The sequence below is a fragment of the Rana temporaria genome, chromosome 1 (genome assembly GCF_905171775.1).
Source record: "Rana temporaria chromosome 1, aRanTem1.1, whole genome shotgun sequence".
Classification (NCBI taxonomy): domain Eukaryota; kingdom Metazoa; phylum Chordata; class Amphibia; order Anura; family Ranidae; genus Rana; species Rana temporaria.
In genome coordinates, this window is record NC_053489.1 from 408242432 (window position 1) to 408262156 (window position 19725).

Sequence of the window (19725 nt, forward strand, 5' to 3'; positions counted from 1 at the left end):
AAAGATGTTACGCCACGAGAATTGTGACCCATCTTCCAAGCAAAAAAAAACAAAAAAACGTAATTCTCATTTTAGCCAGAATCGTGCAGCTTTAGCACATATGTATGGCCATCACTTGAAAACATGGAGAACGACTAGTCATGAAACTCGACATCCAAAGTTGCAGGCAAGTCACACAAATGTAAATGGAACCTTAGCAACACTTAAAGGCCAAGGTCTGGTCAGGACAGGTTTGTAAAAGGCCAGGATGCAAGGCACAGAGTAATCTTTTGAATCTCTTTCCAGCTGTCCACTTCTGGGATGTGGACCGCAAAGATCACTGCACAGCAAGTTTTTATCCACAATACTTAGATTATCTGGCTTGCTTCTTTCAAGGCTGCATGACTCCTGGTCCCCCTGTGATGATCGCTGTAGGCCACAGCTGTGGCATTGTGATGGTACCCTGGTTGGGCGTGGGGTCCAGTGCTGCAGAGCCAGTCAGATTGCTCTGAGCTTCAGGATAGGGAGCTGGTCTTCCATCGGTGACCATGTTCCCTGGACTGTGAGGAACTGGAACACAACTGATCCTGCAGCACAGAAGGGGTTTTACCTTAATGCATAAAATGCATTAGAAGTAAAAAAGCTTAAGGCTTTAGAACCACTAAACATACACCTGTGAGGATCGTTTGCCTGCATGGGATGCATCCCATACAGACAAAAACACAGCTTTCACACAGGTGTATCACACCCATGGAGCATTTACATGCAGTATCTCACAAAAGTGAGTACACCCCCCTCACATTTTTGTAAATATTTAATTATATTATTTCATGTGACAGCACTGAAGAAATGACACTTTACTTTAATAAGTAGAGTGTACAGCTTTACACAGTGTAAAATTTGCTGTCCCCTCAAAATAACTTTCATAGCCATTAAAGTGGAGGTTCACCCAAAAAGTAGATTTTTAACATTAGATTGAGGCTCATTTTGTCAAGGGGAAACGGGTGTTTTTTTTTTTTTAAATCGAAGCAGTACTTACCGTTTTAGAGAGCGATCTTCTCCGCCTGCTTCCGGGTATGGGCTGCGGGACTGGGAGTTCCTATTTGATTGACAGGCTTCCGACGGTCGCATACATCGCGTCACGATTTTCCGAAAGTAGCCGAACGTTGGTGCGCAGGCGCCGTATAGAGCCACACCGACGTTCGGCTTCTTTCGGCTACTCGTGACGCGATGTATGCGACCGTCGGAAGCCTGTCAATCAAATAGGAACGCCCAGTCCCGAAGACCATACCCGGAAGCGGCGGAGAAGATCCATCTCTAAAACGGTAAGTACTGCTTCGATTTAAAAAAAAAAAAAAAACACCCGATTCCCCTTGACAAAATCAGCATCAATCTAATGTTAAAAAAAAAAATTCGGGTGAACTCCCACTTTAATGTCAACTGGCAACAAAAGTGAGTACACCCAAGGCAGTAGCCGTCTTGGAGGCGTGTCTGGGGTCATTACCTTGGAAAACTGCCCAGTCTCTGAACAGGGGTGGGGGGGAATCATGTTCTGCTTCATTATGTCACAGTACATGTTGGCATTCATGGTTCCCTCAATGAGCTGTAGCTCCCCAGTGCCAGCAGCACTCATGCAACCCCAGACCATGACATTCCCACCACCATGCTCAACTTTAGGCAAGACACTTGTCTTTGTACTCCTCACCTGGTTGCTGACACACACAGCTCATTTTTATTTTTTTGCCCACCTTCCAAGCCAAGTCGCCAGGACACTATTTCTAGTCGCCATGACGACCGGGATTTGTCGAGCCCCGATATAGATATAGATAGATTATATATATCTATCTATATAAATTAATGTGAACATGTGGCCTCTGAAGTTGGTGTTAAAAGAACTAAATGGGCAAGGATAAAGAGCAAGTAAAAAAGAGTTTACTTTTTGGACTAAGATCAGAGAGCATAATCAGATTGTCAGACTATTTATAGTAAAACTGACAAAATTAAGTAGGCTTAAACTTGTGCAAACTATGCCACAACAGACGGGTAGCAACAGAACCAGAAAACTAGTACAACAAAAAACAGAGTTCAAGACCGTTCCCACAAAATGGATTTCTGCTGTGCCATACATGGGGGAGCTTATGAATGGGACAAAAAATAAATAAAAAAGAGAGGGTGATTGCAAGGGTGCTCTGACCAAGGTGCCATATTAAAAACTAAGAGCATTTCACCCCCACCGTGAAATTTTATGGCACCATGAACCATCACTCCAGGGGTACAAGCACCAACGGCTTCTCAACACAGCCCTTGGTCAGACAAACTCGGCACCATTCCTTAGAGAAAAGCATTAGTACTTGGGGAGAGCTCTGCCCTCAACCAGGGACAAGCCTAGTAAACCAGGCAATATCAACCCAGGGAGGAAACTAACTTTCCCACAGTACACGCCTTATTACATCAGGAATTACTCAAGCAGCCCCCTAATAAGAGGGGACCGGCATACTGTTCCAGAACAGATACTACACTTTAGCCAAAATAGTGCATACAGTTCATCTCAAACAAACAAATCTGATAATCTAATGCTCCCACATATGGAAAAGCTATACAAAAACTAAAATGTTTATTCACCAAGAACACATCATTGTTGCTTTTAATGAAGCGGAAGGAAATACCTGGAAGAGAATCTTTTCAACAGTTTTTTTGCCCACTCGGTTTTAGTGCAGTGTTAGTAAAGTTCAGAATTTAGATTAAAAAAAAGGAAATGTGTGAAAGGAGTTGCACTGCATTATCTACCGGCATAAATGCAAAAAAAATAAAAATATAAGACAGAATTGCAGAAAGCTGAAAGTGAAAACTTAGGGAAAAAATAAATAGTCTGTTACCTGTTAAATCAGCATGAAGCGTGTTTATCACTGCTCTGTCTGCAGGTCAGTAGTTTCTACAAGAATGAGCAGCAGAAAAGGTGAATCTGAGAAATGCGTCTCAAACAGTGTTGCACACGTTGGGAATCAAGAGGTAAAAGACCTGAAATAATAAGAGCAGGTTTTAAAAATACAACTTACTGTATAAAAAAAAACAATCTTACCCAGAACTAGCAGTCAGATTTTATAAACCAGCACTACACAACCCACTTGTGACTATAATAGGTAGCTTTAAATAATACTATCCTAACATTTCAAATTCCTAATAGGCCTGTTGTACCATGTACTTGTGTTCAAGTATCCAGTTCTTCGTATTGCTTCCTTTGTGTGAAATATCGGTTATTTCTACCAGTCCCTCTGCTTTCCCCATTTTAAAAAAGCCACACTAGATGAGAGCATATCCAGTCCAGCGTGGTCAGTTTTCTGGCTGTGCTGACAGCAGTTTGCCTGTACACAAATGATCAGACCCGTGCACAGACATTGCCTTACACAAAACAATTACTGTACATTGATAGTCTATGTTGTTACAAGCAGGGGGGGGGGGGTTTAAACGTGTGTAGTAATACGGAGGGGGGGGGGGTAATTAAAACTGTAGCAACTGTGCATAGTAACCAGTCAGCTTCTAGCATTAGATTGTTCAGTTAAGCTTTGGAAATGAGGGAAGAAAAAAAAAAAAAAAAGAAAAAAAAAAAGGAAGGTTTTCCTGCACCTGGAGAACCACAGGTTAATAGAAGTAAAGTTTTCTACAAACCTAGTGCCTACTGAAAGACCGCTGAGTTCAGATCAAAAAGCCAGAGGTTTTTTTTGGTCTGATCAGTCTGAATAAATTTGCTCTGAAACAATATCAGCATGGAATGAGAAAACATGGCCACAGTAAGCTTAAAAAACAGTGGGAGTAAAATAAAGGACACAAGCAGGTTCAGAGACAACCATGTTATAGGCAGGGACTGTAAAGTGAGTGAAAAAAAAAAATAAAAAAAAAAAATGTATAATATAAATATATATAGTAAGCAAGGGTTTTAAACCCAGTCAGTTTTTTGTCATCTTTCCTTCACGTCCCATTTCATAGCCAAAACAGGAATGGAGGAAAACCCTCCCATGCAAGGGAATCCTTAGTTGTCACAAGAACTAAATGCCCCGATTGAAAGATTTCCTCTCTATTACTGTCTGGGGACAAACCAAAATTCAGGATTTTCTTTTACTTTCACTGATAAAACGTGAACAGGACAAAGGGCGAATCTCACAGGGGAACAGGCTAAAAAAAAAAAAAAAAAAACCCACACACACAGTTGGAACCTCTGATTACGAGCATAAGCCGTTCCAGGAGAATGCTCGTAATCCAAAGTACTTGCATATCAAAGCGAGTTTCTCCATTGAAGTCAATGGAAACGAAAATAATTTGTTCCACATGGACTTCAATGGAATGCAATACCGCATATGGCCATAGGTAGGGGGGCGCAGAGAGCCTCAGAAACACAAAAAGGCCCAAAGACAACTCAGCTGGCCTCGGCAACAGATTTACGAACCTTCCCAGGCAGCGCCTCCCCACCTCAGGCCAAACGCGGTACTGCACACAACTGTGGCTTGAATTATGCTCGTTTTGCGAGACACTCGCAAACAGTCAGGATTTTTAAAAATACAGTGCTCGTATTGCGAAACGCCCGTTAACCACATTACTCACAATCCAAGGTTCCCTGTAAATAAAGGTTGCTTAGCGCTGTGGGGGGCTTGGGGGGGGTCAAATCTCTCACCATCAAAAAATAAGTTTCCTTTAGTTACATTTTAGAAGCAAACCCGTCCGCGCTCGGGGAACGCCTAAAGGGGCGGACGTCAATTGACGTCTAGTTGGATTTTGAGATCCGCGCTGTAGCCATCATTCGACTATAGCGGGGGTCTCAGGAGGTTAAAATAAAGCGCATTTATGATTTTTTTTTTATATCAATACAAATTTAATACAGTAAAACCTTGCATTGCATACTGCGTTCTAAAAATTTTTTTTTTTTTTATTTTTTTTTTTTTACACACAGGGTATGAAAGAAGAGACACCTCCAAGTATATACACATCGCTTGTATATCAAGGCAAAATGTATTAAAACATTTTGCTCGTCTTGCAAAACGCTCTTAACACAAGGTTTTACTGTACCGTTACCGTAGCCCAGGGGTCTCAAACTGGCAGCCCTCAAGCTGTTGCAAAACTACAAATCCCACGAGGCATTGCAAGGCTGACAGTTACAAGCATGACTCCTCAGGCAGAGCCATCAGCTGGAGGGCCACCAGTTGGAGACCCCTGCCGTAACCCAACTGAAAGCTTCCAAAGTTTTTGGACCACGTGACTGGCTGTCACATGAACTTAAGCTACACCCCGCCTCACAACTTTGTAAACCTCTTAAAGGGTCGGAATGTTAATACTCCGTTTCTCAAACAAGTTAAGGTGGCTGTAAACCCTTATTCATGAAATTTAACTTGGGCACATACACTATATTACTGAAAGTATTGGAACACCTGCCTTTACATGCACATGAACTTTAATGCCATCCCAGTCCGAATTCGTAGGGTTCAATATTGAATTGGCGCACCCTTTGCAGATATAACATCTTCAACTCTTCTGGGAAGGCCGTCTACAAGGTTTAGGAGCGTACCTATGGGAGTGTTTGACCATTCTTCCAGAAGCGCATCTGCGAGGTCAGGCACTGATGTTGAGAAGGCCTGGCTCCCAGTCTTCAATCCAATTCATCCCAAAGGTGTTCCATCGGGTTGAGGCTGATCAGGACTCTGTGCAGTCAAGTCCCTCCACCCCAAATTCGCTCATCCATGTCTTTAAGTACCTTGCTTTGTGCACTGGTCCAAATCATTTTGGTGGAGGAAGGGGGCAGGGGGTGGAGAATTATGGTGTGGGTTTTTTTGTTTTTTTTATTATAGGTGTTGGGCTTGGCCCCTTGGTCCTAGTGAAAGGAATTTATAAGGCGTCAGCATACCAAGACTTTTTGACAATTTCATGCTCCCAACTTTGTGGGAACCATTTGTGGATGGTCCCTTCCTGTTCCAACATGACTGTGCACAAACAAGGTCCATAAAGACCTGAATGAGCAAGTTTGGGGTGGAGGAACTTGACTGGCCTGCACAGAGTCCTGACCTCAACCCGATAGAACTGCGGAGACTGGATGCATCCTAGCTCATTATGCCTTCGTCTTACAGGGGTTGCGGTCTGTCGGAACATAATAGAACAGCAGGGGAGATCGCTGTACCAACATTAGAGGCTCCAACCAAAGCACTGCCACCGAGTTGGGGAGAAAAAAAAAAACACAAAAATATGGTTAAAAAAAAAAAAAAAAAGCGCCAGCCTGAGCCTCTCCTAAGGGTCACAGGAGTGCAATTCGTTTTGCACTCGTGACCCATTTTCAGCGGCGAGCAGTCTGAAGTCCGCTCTCCGCTGAGGTCAATGGGATCAGTCAAGGTAGCGCTTCATCCAGATTTAGAAAGTCTGGATACGCCAGGTGCCTGAACTGATGGCAGTCTCAGTGAGCCGCCCGCTCCACAGCTCAGTGCTCCAATACCTGTGGAGGAGCAGAAGAAATGCAGACTGACAGGCAGCAGCTCTCCGCTCAGGGAGGTGAGAGAACTGAGCCATCGGCGGTGTTGGGTGGCTCGGTTCTCAGTGAAGGGGGGGGGGGGGACAGATGCAGCATCGGTCTGAAGCTTCATCCACCCAAGTATGAATAGGTAATAAATAAAAATTAAAAAAAACACACATACTTTAGGTGGATGCAGAACCTGTCCCGCGGCACCTCCAACACTGAGAGCTGATCAATCACTGCTGATCGCTTGATACTCACAGTTCCGTGAGCAGAGAGCTGCTGGCTGTCAACGCTCTGGAGTGCTGGGCTGTGGAGGGGGCGGGAGCAGCCGGCTCAGGCTTTCAGCAGCTCGCCGAGAGGCCAAGCTGGGCGCTGGTCCAGGCACTTTAGCGGATCCCAACTCTATGGTCGTGATGAAGCGGAGCCTGGAACGACTGATGTCAGCAGACTTCAGCACGCTCTCTACTGAAAATGGGTCACAGGAGTGCACCACGAACTGCACTCCTGTGATCCACAGGAGAAGTACAGCCAAACAGGGGGTAAACAACGCAGTGAAGTTATAGCGCCACCCCTACTGAAGAAGTCCATGCCTTGACAACATGCGTCTAGGGGGGCGGAGCCTACATACTGGCGTCACATTACAGCCATCTCGAAAATAGGTTGTCTTAATGCCTTTACAGCTAGCACAGTATTGTGCCATACTTTAGTGTGTACCAATTTTTTACATTATTAAGTCATCTCAAACCGAGAGCACTAGATGTTGCCAATAAGGAGGTAAAATGCATAAAGGCGGCAAAAGGATTGGGGTTGCACAGAACCCAAAGAAGTAGCCTTGGTTAAAGGAGTTTAAGTGTCCATACCACACCGGTTATCTTCCTGATCCCCACAGAGGGGAACACTGCCGATTTGACTCATGTATGAGATGAGCAGCCTGTGAGACTGGTGGAGGAGAGCACATAGTATTTTTTTTTTTTTTAAATCTGCACTTGGGTGAATGGATTTGCGTTTGGATCTACTTCAGTCACCATTGATTTGCATGAACTTTGATTCATTCACCACATTCAGCGGACTTACCGTATTTATCGGCGTATACTGCGCACTTTTTTGCCCTGAAAATCAGGGCAAAATCGTGGGTGCGCGGTATACGCCGATACCCGCGCCGAGTTTTGAATACTGCGCCGACATATACCGAGCGCAGTACACTCGGGTATAGTCGGCCAGTCTCGGCTCCTTAAGCGCCCACGTCCTGGACGTACAGGACGTGAGCGCGAGTGTTGCCGAGCCTGCCCGACAATACACGTGTACTGCGCTCTGTATATGTCGGCGCAGTATTCAAAACTCGGCACGGGAAACGAGCGGGGAGGACGCCGCAGACTGGACCCCGAAGAAGAGGACGCCCGCAGACGGACCCCGGACCCGACGAAGAGGACACCCGAAGCCGCAGAAGGACGCCGCGCAAGACACCAAAACTGTACGTTTTTGTAAGGATTGGGGGCCACTTTAGGGGTGCGTGGTATACGCCGGGGTGCGTTATACCGCGATAAATACGGTAATCATGTTTGCACTTATGCATTTTATTACGTCTATAATACATTTGATTCAATTAATATAACCAATAATGGATTTTCAGCTGAAAGAATTAAAATATGGTGGAAGACGACCCATTTAAAAATCTGGCTTTCGCTTCTAACTTTAGCACTATTGCTCATTTATTCACCAGACCAATGCAAGCCTTCAACAAATGGAGGTTTTTTTGTCATGGCTGTATTTCAAGTGACATTCCTAGTTGATCCTACGCCACCAAGATATTTGCTTTGTGGCAAAGCACATCCTCTTAAAAAGCTATTGCCATCATCTCCATGGAAAGCTCATACTAAAATGAGCAGAGTATGGGATTTCTATTTAAATAAATTAAGGTTAAGTGGCACACATGCGTGAGATGAACAGGAATCCTAGGTGGGGCTTAAAACATGAAACAAGGGTAAGTGCACTTGCTCTATAGTTGACAGATATTGGCATAGTGATCAACAGACTAGTCAGCTAGTGCTACAGCATCTCCTACAGATCATATTTTAGATGCTTTCAGGTCACAAAAATCCCCATAAAAAGATGTCCCCCTCTATTACTTTTCTGGGGACAAGCCAAAAATGTGGGATTATTTTTTTTACTTGCACTCCCCTCAACAGGAGCAAAGACAGGGAAAAAAAAAAAAAAAGTATATTGATTGGTTTCTGGAAAAGTTATAGCATCTACAAAACTATGGAATAGATTTTATATTTTTTTTATTTAAAGTAATGGTGGCAATCTGCACTTTTTAGCAGGACTGCAACATTGACACCAGTGACATTTATGCAGCGATCAGGGTGTAAAAAAAAACAAAAAAGGGAACAGATTACAGTATAAATGTCACTGGCAGATAAGGGGTTAACATTAGGTGGTGGTCAAGTGCGTTCCCTAGGTGTGTTTCTAACTGAGGGGATGGAACCGACTAGAGGAGCCAGATCAGTTTCTACAGCTGGCACGTGCCTGCTATGGCTCTTAAAGCCATCATAGTGCTACAGCAATTCATGCAGCGGTGTCTCAGCCACCATATATTGGTGCGAGCCAGTCAGCAAGTTGTTAAGGCCCTTTTTACACAGGGAGGATGCATTTTCTCAGCAGGGGATCAGTAGACAGATTCATGTCCGTTAAGCTTATGCCGAGGTGACAGACACAGCCCACTCTGCTTTATGGGCAGCCGGATGTAAACAGATCACCTGTTTACACCAGACTTCCAATCAGATGGAAGGGAATGGATGCCCTTAGGGTTTTTTGTGCTTCAGTGATAGGACTCAGGAGGTATCTAGGCATAAACAGACAGGTCCATTTAAGTCCAGAGAGGAAAATTAAGGGTCCGACATCAAAAAATAAAATTAAGGGGGGGGGGGGGAGAGAAACACACACGACAGCCGAGCCTGATCAGACCCCTCGTGTGAAAGGGGTCCAAGTTTACTTGAGTCAGCCAGGCTAAGAACTTACCCCTGGTTGCTATGTTTTTTTTTTACATATTTTGTCATCTTACTATGAAAGCTTTTGGGTCGTTCTTCCATTTAGAAACAATTGAAGGTCCATAAAGTTTTGAGTCTTTGAAAAGCTCAGCCGAGATAGGACAGCAGTATTCCCCAGGTACACTTGATAAGCTGGAAAGTAGAGGCCTGAATCAGGCTAGGAAAAATGTGTTTAAACCACTTAAGGACCGCCTCCTGCAGATATACGTCGGCATAATGGCACGGCTGGGCACAAGTACGTCCTCTTTAAGTGCCCAGCCGTGGGTCGCGATCGGTCCCCAGAGCTGAAGAACGGGGAGAGCTGTGTGTAAACATAGCTTCCCCGTTCTTCACAGTGGCAGCTTCATTGATCGTGTTTCCCTATATTAGGGAACACATGAATCAATGATGTCACACGTCCAGCCCCGCTCCCCTACAGTTAGAAAAACATATGAGGTCACACATAACCCCCTACAGCACCCCCTAGTGGTTAACTCCTAAACTGCACTGTCATTTTCACAGAAAAGTGCTTTTTTATAGCATGTTTGCTGTGAAAATGACAATGGTCCCAAAAATGTGTCAAAATTGTCCAATGCGTTCCCCATAATGTCGCAGTCACACCAAAAAAAAAAAAAAACCCACCCCTGATCGCCGACATTAGTAGTAAAACAAAAAAAAAAGAAAATAATTAAATGCAATAAAACTATCTCCTATTTTGTAAACGCTATAAATTTTGCGCAAAACACAAATCGATAAACGCTTATTGCGTTTTTTTTTTTTTTTAACAAAAATAGGTAGAAGAATATGTATCGGCTTAAACTGAGGAAAAAAAACGTTTTTTTTTATATCTTTTTGGGGGATATTTATTATAGCAAAAAAAATAATTTTTTTTTCAAAATTGTCCCTCTATTTTTGTTTATAGCGCAAAAAATAAAAAACCGCAGAGGTGATCAAATCCCACCAAAAGAAAGCTCTTTTTGTGGAAGAAAAATAAATAAAAATAAGGACGCCAAATTTGTTTGGGAGCCACATCGCACAATTTTCAGTTAAAGCGACGCAGTGCCGAATCGCAAAAACTGGCCAGGTCCTTTACCTGCATAAAGGTCCGGGTCTTAAGTGGTTAATCAGAGACAACACTGATGATTCAATACATAGGGCAAACATGACACGGTATGAATTTGGGGAGTCACACACACACACACACACACACAGCAAAGTCAGGGATATGAGAGCAATATTACAAGAGACACTATAATGACTTGTTCAGGCAAAAAGTGCTGCAGAGCCAGGAACCCAAGCAAGACATTTCCAGGGACACTGGATGGGTGGCAGTGGAATCAAAACTACTGAAGTCGAATCCACTTGTCAAAGGGAGCTAGGTGGAAAATTGCCAGCCTGAATACAAAAGCCAGCAGGGACTATTCATTCAACCCTGCCATTTATTGTGGATGGAGAAATCTATAAATGTATGGCCAGTTTATTGCTAGAAGAACTTATCGACTGGATGTACCACTGTTTGATTTTTTATATGTACCATCTCTTGTTTTCAATAAAAAATACTTTTTTTAATCAAAATGTATGGCTAGTTTAAATGAAGTGGAGGCATGTCCCTTTTACAGGTGCAGAATGCTACAATGATAGGGATACAAAATTCTAGGGACATCTTGGTGCTGAACATAAATGTTGGAAAGTAAAGAAGGCAGAGTCACACAGGACAAAACAGTAGATCTTCCTTTACCACATATGCCAGTATATAGATATTGTTGCAAAAAAATAAATAAATGCATTTCCAACAAATCACCTTACACATTGAGCAAAAAAAATAAAAAAGAAATATGCTCGATTTTGTGGCACAACAGCACCAATGAAAATCTTGAAATGGACTTCTATTTGCCAAAAATAAAAGGCCTTCGTCAGTTTCTCTTGCCTTTTTGCCCAGCTTTAGCAAAATCTCAAAGCTGTATGAAAACATAATATACCTGCAAGCAAAACGATAAAGTAATATTGTGCAACTGTATTTTGGAAGAACGTTGTGTTTTTGTGCTTCCACAACTGCTTTTTTTTATTTATTTTTTAAAGACAGGATTTTTCTAGATTGCTTTGGCTACCATTACTAACCATAGCAACAGTTTTATCCATCCCTGAAGGCACATAGTAAGGAAGTAGAAAAGGTACTGAAAACAGGTTTTATTTAGATTGTAAGCAAAGCACACATGTCACAAAAATTTGTCATAGGATAGTCTTGTTTTGGCGAGCACATTTCTTTCATTGGTTTCATTAGAAAAATCAATAAGGTCAAAGCCTCCCCAGCAGTGATGATTCCATAGACAAGCAAATCCAAAAGAAAATATCTCTATATCAAAAGGGGAATTAAACTACATAAAACCCAAGTGGGAAACTGGCATAACAAAATAAATCCTTGAGTGGAGAATTATGTGAAAGCTAATATTAGAAAATAAAAACAACTCACTGCTGACTAGAATCTCCACAGCTGCTTTTGTTTTCTTCTCTTAGTAGGCTGAGGCTTTGTGAGTGTCAAAGCCACCTCCTCTTCCTTCCTACAGATCCCACATATACATCATGTGATATATATAGGCATAAGTACATACAAACACCCGTTCTAAAATCACTGTTGCAGTAAGGTTTTGTTTTTGTATTGCACGTTGTAAACTCCTGACAAAAGCCTCAATTTGCTCCAAGATGGTCTTACACGCCACAGTACATGATCATTGGGTATTGAGCCACACTATAGACCCAGAGCTTTGAGGGCCAGTTCACACTGCTGCGTTTAAGGCACGCATTACAAGGTGCTAAAATGGAGGTGAAGTTCATTAAAAAGATCTTTTCCCATCTCTGTGTGTTTAGGGGAATTCAACAACATGTTCGTTGTGTGTTGAGACCCACTGAAGTCACTAAATGAAGCCAAAGGGTTTGAAACAGTAATAACAAGCCCTTGTCATGGCCGGTTCACACTGGGGGCGGCACGACTTTGGGGGCGACTCGGCAAGGCGTTCTGAAGACGACTTCAGAGGCGACTTGCAAAATGACTTCTGTATAGAAGTCAATGCAAGTCGCCCCCGAAGTCGTACAAGAACCTTTTTCTAAGTCGGAGCGATTTGCGTCACTCCTATTAGAACGGTTCTATTGAATAGAATGGGACGCGACTTGTCAGGCGGCTGAGTCGCCTAACGAGTCGCCCCAGTGTGAACCGGCTCTTATCCTATATACTCTGAATTCAAAGACATCAAAACTTGTCATCGCACAGGAAAAAAATTAATAATGGGTTGATGCATGACCAGGTACCACCACAATGCTAAAATAATTAAATAAATAAATAAAAAGGCCCCTTTTATGCACATATATACACTTAAATAGGCCCTAGAGCAGGGGTCTCCAAACTTTCTAAACAAAGGGCCAGTTTACGGTCCTTCAGACTCTAGGGGGGTGGGGGCATTGGGAGTAGAAAATGTCCAGTGGGAGTAAATAATACCATATCTTTGGTGACAGTGGGAGGAATAGTGCCCGATTGTTAGTGTAATGGAAAGAATTGATGGTGTCAGTTGGAGCAATAGTGCCCCATTGGTGTCAGCAACAAGAATTATGTCCCATTGGAGTTGGATGGAATAATGCCCCAAGGGCTGCATTAAGGCAAGCAAAGGGCCGAATCCGGCCCCAGGCATAAAGCTGAACTCCAAGGAGAACAGGAAACCTCCCATTCAGTGAGGCTACCCTCATACTGAAGGTTAAATGCTTGTTTACATCTAGGGTACTAAAAAACAAAGCACTTTTAGTTAGCGATTCTGCACTCCCACAGGCTCTCTTTCACGCTGATAGACTGGTGCCCATGTAGCCCCTTCTCCCCTATGCTCTGGTGGTCAGGGGTTTGCGGATATAAAATATAAAGTAATGCCGCATGAGAACCAGTATAAGGCAGCGCTTTTTTTTGCGTTAATAAAAAAAAAAAAAAGTGTCAGGGACATCTTTCCCCTGCATTTCTGACAGTAGGCCAGCCCACTAAAATGAATAGGCTGCCTACACACAGGCCTCAGATGTGTGAACCTAGCCCAATATCAAACCCATAGCAAATAAAATGCTTCACAGAGACACACACACCTGAAGAATATGTGCAATCCTACAGAGAGATTGTACATGCAACCTATGCAATAATCCCACTACTTAGTTTACATATACACTTATTTTATTTCAGGCACTTATAAATAGTGCCATCAATTTACGCAGCGCTTTAACCACTTACCCCCCGGACCATATTGCTGCCCAAAGACCAGAGTACTTTTTGCGATTCGGGACTGCGTCGCTTTAACAGACAATTGCGCGGTCGTGCGACGTGGCTCCCAAACAAAATTGGCGTCCTTTTTTTCCCACAAATAGAGCTTTCTTTTGGTGGTATTTGATCACCTCTGCGGTTTTTATTTTTTGCGCTATAAACAAAAATAGAACGACAATTTTGAAAAAAATGAATATTTTTTACTTTTTGCTGTAATAAATATCCCCCAAAAATATATAAAAAAACATTTTTTTTCCTCAGTTTAGGCCGATACGTATTCTTCTACATATTTTTCGTAAAAAAAAAAAATCGCAATAAGCGTTTATTGATTGGTTTGCGCAAAAGTTATAGCGTTTACAAAATAGGGGGTATTTTTATGGCATTTTTATTAATATTTTTTTTACTAGTAATGGCGGCGATCAGCGATTTTTTTTTTGGTATTGCGACATTATGGCGGACACTTCGGACATTTTTGACACATTTTTGGGACCATTGGCATTTTTATAGCGATCAGTGCTATAAAAATGCATTAGATTACTATAAAAATGCCACTGGCAGTGAAGGGGTTAACACTAGGGGGCGGGGAAGGGGTTAAGTATGCCTGGGTGTGTTCTTACTGTGGGGGGGGGGGTGGCCTCACTAGGGGAAACACTGATCCTCGGTTCATACAGTGTATGAACCGAAGAAAAGCATTTCCCCTGCTGACAGGAACGAGAGCTGTGTGTTTACACACACAGCTCCCGTTCCCCGCTCTGTACCGAGCGATCGCGTGTGCCCGGCGGCGATCGCGCCCGCCGGGCACACGCACGGGAGTCGGGGGCGAGCGGGGGGCGCGTGCGCGCGCCTCCGGCGGCGCGCGTGCGCCCCTAGTGGCGGCTAAAAGGTAGGACGTCATAATACGTGATCTCGCCTAGGAGAGCCACCTTGTGGACGTATTATGACGGTGCGGCGACGGCAAGTGGTTAAATATATATATTGTACATTCACATCAAGGAGCTTACAATCCAAGGTCCCCAACTCGCATACTAGGGCCAACTTATACAGGATCCAATTAACCTACTAGCATGTCTTACTTAAAACATAAAAATGTTCTAAGATCACCACCTGCAACACTGGCACAAACTGCAGACTAAACTAAGCCAACGAAAGCCATCAGAAAGTGTACTTTTTATGTTACAAAACATTTTTTTTCACACTGTCATTACATTTCAAAATATAGATCTGGACCCAACAGCTATATCATGAAGACAGTATGTGCAGGTAATGTAAAAGCCAGTGAGCACTAAATAGATCATACAATGCATAATCAATGTCTTAAATGCCATCTCGCTCTAAATAAAAGAACAAATCCTTTAAGTGACGTTATCAATGTAATCCAAAGCCTGTGTCCAGGCTCCACAGCATACCACAATGTCAGTTTATTTTCCTCATGGGCAAGAATGAGAGAAGAGAAACAAAGAACACACCAGAGGGAAGTGCATAGTTGCAGGGGGAAAGTAATGGAAAGCAGAAGGAATGAACTAGAAAGGAGTGAAGTGCACAAAGATCACAGGGGCCTGAATACAGAAATGATCAGGAGCTTTTGTTTAAAGAGGAGCTGAAACCAGGAGCAACCACTCCGCTCTCTAATCAGATTGATGGACCTGAATACTGGTCGCTACCACCCAATAACGGCTCATCGATCAAGCATTAAAAAAAAAAAAAAAAAAAAAAAAAAAAAACTTTTCAATGTCATGTGAAAAGAGTAAATCACATATCATCGGTTATGGTTATTTAAGAGGCATCTGTAAAGTGCCGTCTAAAGCTTTTAGATAGTTATATCAATGTTGCTTTTTGTTTTTTTGAAACGCAAAAGCTTCCCGCAAGTTGCCAACCACCAAATGCTGCTGGTGAGATAAGATGCCAAGCAAACCAACGTAAATGTAGTGTAGTGTAAATTGTATGTGTACGCTAAACCTCTTTCAGAACAGGTATGGACATGCAAAGAGCCAAGTAAGCTTCAGGCCTCATGCACACTGGACGTTAAAATACGTTATAAAAAAAATTGATCAAAAACGCTGGTGAGACGCGTTTATCAGCATTAAAAGCGTTTTTACAGCTGAAAAACGTGTCAACCAACTAGTTTTTTTTTTTTACTGCTCAAAACTGCTTATAACAGCCTATGTGTGCATGGACACATAGGATAACATCTACAGCTGCTGTAAAAACTTCAAAAACGTCCAGTGTGCATGTGGCCTCAAAGTTGCAATCAGCAAAGTCTTGCCATTTACACCTAGTGAATGAGGTCTTAAACTGCCCCTACACATTAAGGACAGCTATAAACAGTTTAAATCTCAGCCAATTCAGCAGGAACAGGCCAAGTTTCAAACCATGTATGGGCAGGCTAAATGTACCAAGCTGATCGATCAACTTGGGTACAACCGGCCTGCCAGATTTTACTTAGAAATATCACTAACAATAAACCATCCTCGCCAGAAAAAAAAAATTCTCGGCAGAGAGATATTCCCGCCAGCGCTATCTGTAGGGGGGGGGGGGCTCATGACTGTGTGCAGACAGCCCATGGAAGTTGATGCGCAGGTAGCAGCTACAGACACACAATCGCATGTTATAATCTGACATGCAGGAGTGGGTGCACGTGTCCAAGTCAACCAATACTGCCCGCATGTCAAAATGGACAGTGTGGATTTAGAGATCTACACTGCCGGGCTATTGTATTCCTACAGCCGCAGCACCCATCAGAATACCTGAACAAAGATTGCATGCGACTTTACACAGGTGGTGTTTGTCCGACAATTTTCCACCTGGCTCCGGCCAAAAAAAAACATCATGTAAAACATTGCAGCTGATTTTGCAGGAATTGCCCTAAATTGTGTCCATTTTGTGCAACGGGAAAAAAAGTGAAGAAAAAGCCCAGGTTTACATTGAGGGCGGGTTTGAAATGCAGTTCGATTTTCAGGGTGACCAGACAGACAATGGTGCAGTTTCATGCACAGACGTCGATTCAAACCGCCCCAGACGTCACCAAAATAGTACAGGAACTACTTTTGGGAATCAGTGCGGTGCTGCAAAGTCGGCGTTGCACCGATTAAGACGGTTCTGTTGCTGATGATTTAACACGTCAAATCGCATGTCAAAATGCCCCGATGTGAACGTGGGTTTAAACAATTACGTTTCCTCAGATAACATCAGGGGTTCCTAATTTGTTGCTGGAAATATTTCCCTGAAAAACATACTGTGTTTAATCATCATAGTATACTCTTTTAGAAGGCTCAACTGCCAACACGTCATGTAAGCTTTAACACAGAAGGAAAAGTCACCAGTGAATGAACAGGCCCCATAGCAAATAATAGTACACCTTGTTGTGCATGGTTACCTGCCAGCCAATGTGCTTGCAAACATGAAAGTGTTTTGTTGACCATTGCCTGATGTGCAACAACAAAATTAAGAATCCTGTTATTTGCAATGGGCTCATTCATGCCTGTATGTTGCGTTGCTTTTAGTTTGAAAGATTACATGAGCTTCTTTGGGGCAGAATCAGCCATTTTGGCCTCAAAAATCTTTAATGGGAATGCCTGAAAAATATATATTTATTACCAGGTACTCCCATTTAAACATCTATGGGGCCAAAAACGTGCAGTTCTATTGCTGTACTACAAGTCATACAAGCAAAACAGGCCTCTCTCAATGCACATTATGCAGTGGTGGCTGCATCAGTTTTCCTTGGCTTCTCCAAGCCCCCCCCCCCCATTTTCACCTAGTGATGTGGCCAGCAACATGTATTCTGTATTAGTGTGCCCCCACTCTGGATGAGAAGCACAGGGGGCACAGCAGACAGTAGCACTGTCACTCTGGAGCCTAATGCCATTTTCTTCCCATTCGCACTTGGACAATGTATGCTCTGTCACCAAGAGACATCAAAGTACTGCAGGCACCCTTTCATCAATCTGAACAGGTGCCACTGAAAACAATTGGCTGCGACTTTGTATCCAAAGTCGCACAAGAGTGAATGGAGCCTCAGGCCTCATTTAAATCTCATGATTTGGGATCGTGGGCAGAATCGCCTGCAATACCAAGTTGGGTGGCAATTGCTGCACAATGCGCATTTGGGTGCTCTTATCCCATAACAGCACCCAAACCCAATGCGATTCTCCCCACAAATTGTGCCTTTCAAAATCACGAAGACCTTGTTGACAAAAAAAAAAAAAGAAAAAGGGGAGCAGTTTCCTTTCGAACAAATCCTCATAGGGCCGCCCACTCAAGCGAATAGAGTGGCTTCATGTGCCACGCAAAAAAAAAATATAAAAAAAAATAAAAAAAAAAAATCACATGCAGATCACGAGTGGGGGAAGTCTGTTCTCGTTAAAAAGAAAGCGTGAATGGGACCCCAGGCCTAGAACACATGAGATTACGGGCAAATGATCGTCGTTTTTTGCATGCTAGTCTCCATATTGAAAAAGAGGTTACTAAAGTACAAGAACTCTCACACGACAGAATAAAAACTCAGGAGGTCATGTATTGTAATGGTGGACAAACGTACTGATTAAGGCCAAGTTTACACTTATGCGATTTGGATGGGGATTTTCTCCACATCCAAGTCACATCCAGGAGACTGACCGGCTCTCAATGGAGACAGTTCACACAGCTTCAGGGCAACCGCGTTCCGCATTGGAAAAGGGTCATGTGCGTCTTTGGCTCCGTTTCAGGTGCAAATTCAGTAAAAAATGAGGGCCTGATTTGCACCTGAATCGTATCCCGGACCCCCTGCTGTTACCCACACCAGGATTAGACTAAACCCGGACTAAATGAAAATTGTATGCGTTTGTCCCTTTGGAAAATTTCAGAGAAAAGATGTGTACAAACGACCAGATTATCGTACGATTGCTTCGAAAGCAGTATTTATTGTAAGATTTTCTGATCGTGTGTACGGGCCTTTAGATGTACTAGCACTAGAGATAAAAATAAAAAAAAAAATATGAAGCCAAACTCCAGCTTATCCTTTATAGGCAGTTACAGTAAGGCCAGCAATAATCTGAAACCCTTCGATTTAGCAGGAACTGGCTGAGATTGGAACAGGTAATGGGCAGGTGTCAATATAAAAAAGTTAAAGTGGAGTTCCGCCTGGGAAAAAATAAATTTTAAAGTCAGCAGCCACAAATACTGCAGCTGCTGACTTAATATAAGGACGCTTACCTGTCCAGGGAGCCCACAACATCCTCACCCAAAGACGACCTGTCCGTTGGCTCCAGTTGCATGTGCAGACATCCTTACTAAGGGAAACAGGAAGTGAAGCCTTGTAGCTTCACAGCATGTTCCCTACTGCGCATGCGTGAGTAGCATGTGCGATCTGAATGGTCCCTTGTCGCCCAGAAGACAGTGGGGGGTCTGTACATTGCGTAGTTCGCTGAACAAAGTCTGGGATCTATGGCCGGAATTGGGAGCAGATACCTGAATTTAAACAGGTGTCTGCACCCCTCTGAAAAGGTGCCGGAAAGGGGGGGGGGTCCGATTAGCAAACGTTTGATTTCTGAAAGGAACTCCGCTTTAACGACTTCCCCAAATCAGTTTGCAGAATGCAGCGTGAACTGTGGAATCGGATCGCATGGATCTGAGCACACATGTGATCCGATTTCAGTGTGGACCAGAAAAAAAAAAAAAAGGGCCCTGCGCCATTCTGGTGCAAATGTGATGCGATTTCAGCCCTAAACTCGCATCGCACAGACATGGCTAAATCACCAGATGAGAAGAAAGAATGCCAAAAAAATTAAAATAAATAAAAATTATGAATGCATCCACCACATCTATGAATTGTTATGTTGCAATATAATTGCTTTTGGGTTGAATAGTGCTTGAAAGTGAAGCCAAGTAGTTCCTCTACAAATAATAATACGGTGTTTACCTACACTCACACGACCCACCATTCCTCATTTAAAATAAAATGTAAAAAG

The 19725-nt window shown here is 43.1% G+C and overlaps 1 protein-coding gene across 5 annotated transcripts in view; it reads right to left on the minus strand.

The window, feature by feature from the left end:
• Positions 1 to 19725, minus strand: part of CNOT6L (CCR4-NOT transcription complex subunit 6 like) — a 71811-nt gene that overhangs the window by 51297 nt on the left and 789 nt on the right. For all 5 annotated transcript variants that reach the window (XM_040324180.1, XM_040324172.1, XM_040324195.1 and 2 more), the window contains exon 2: positions 2856 to 2997. The gene's annotated coding sequence lies outside the window, so the exon portion shown is untranslated. The remainder of the gene's footprint in view (positions 1 to 2855; positions 2998 to 19725) is intronic.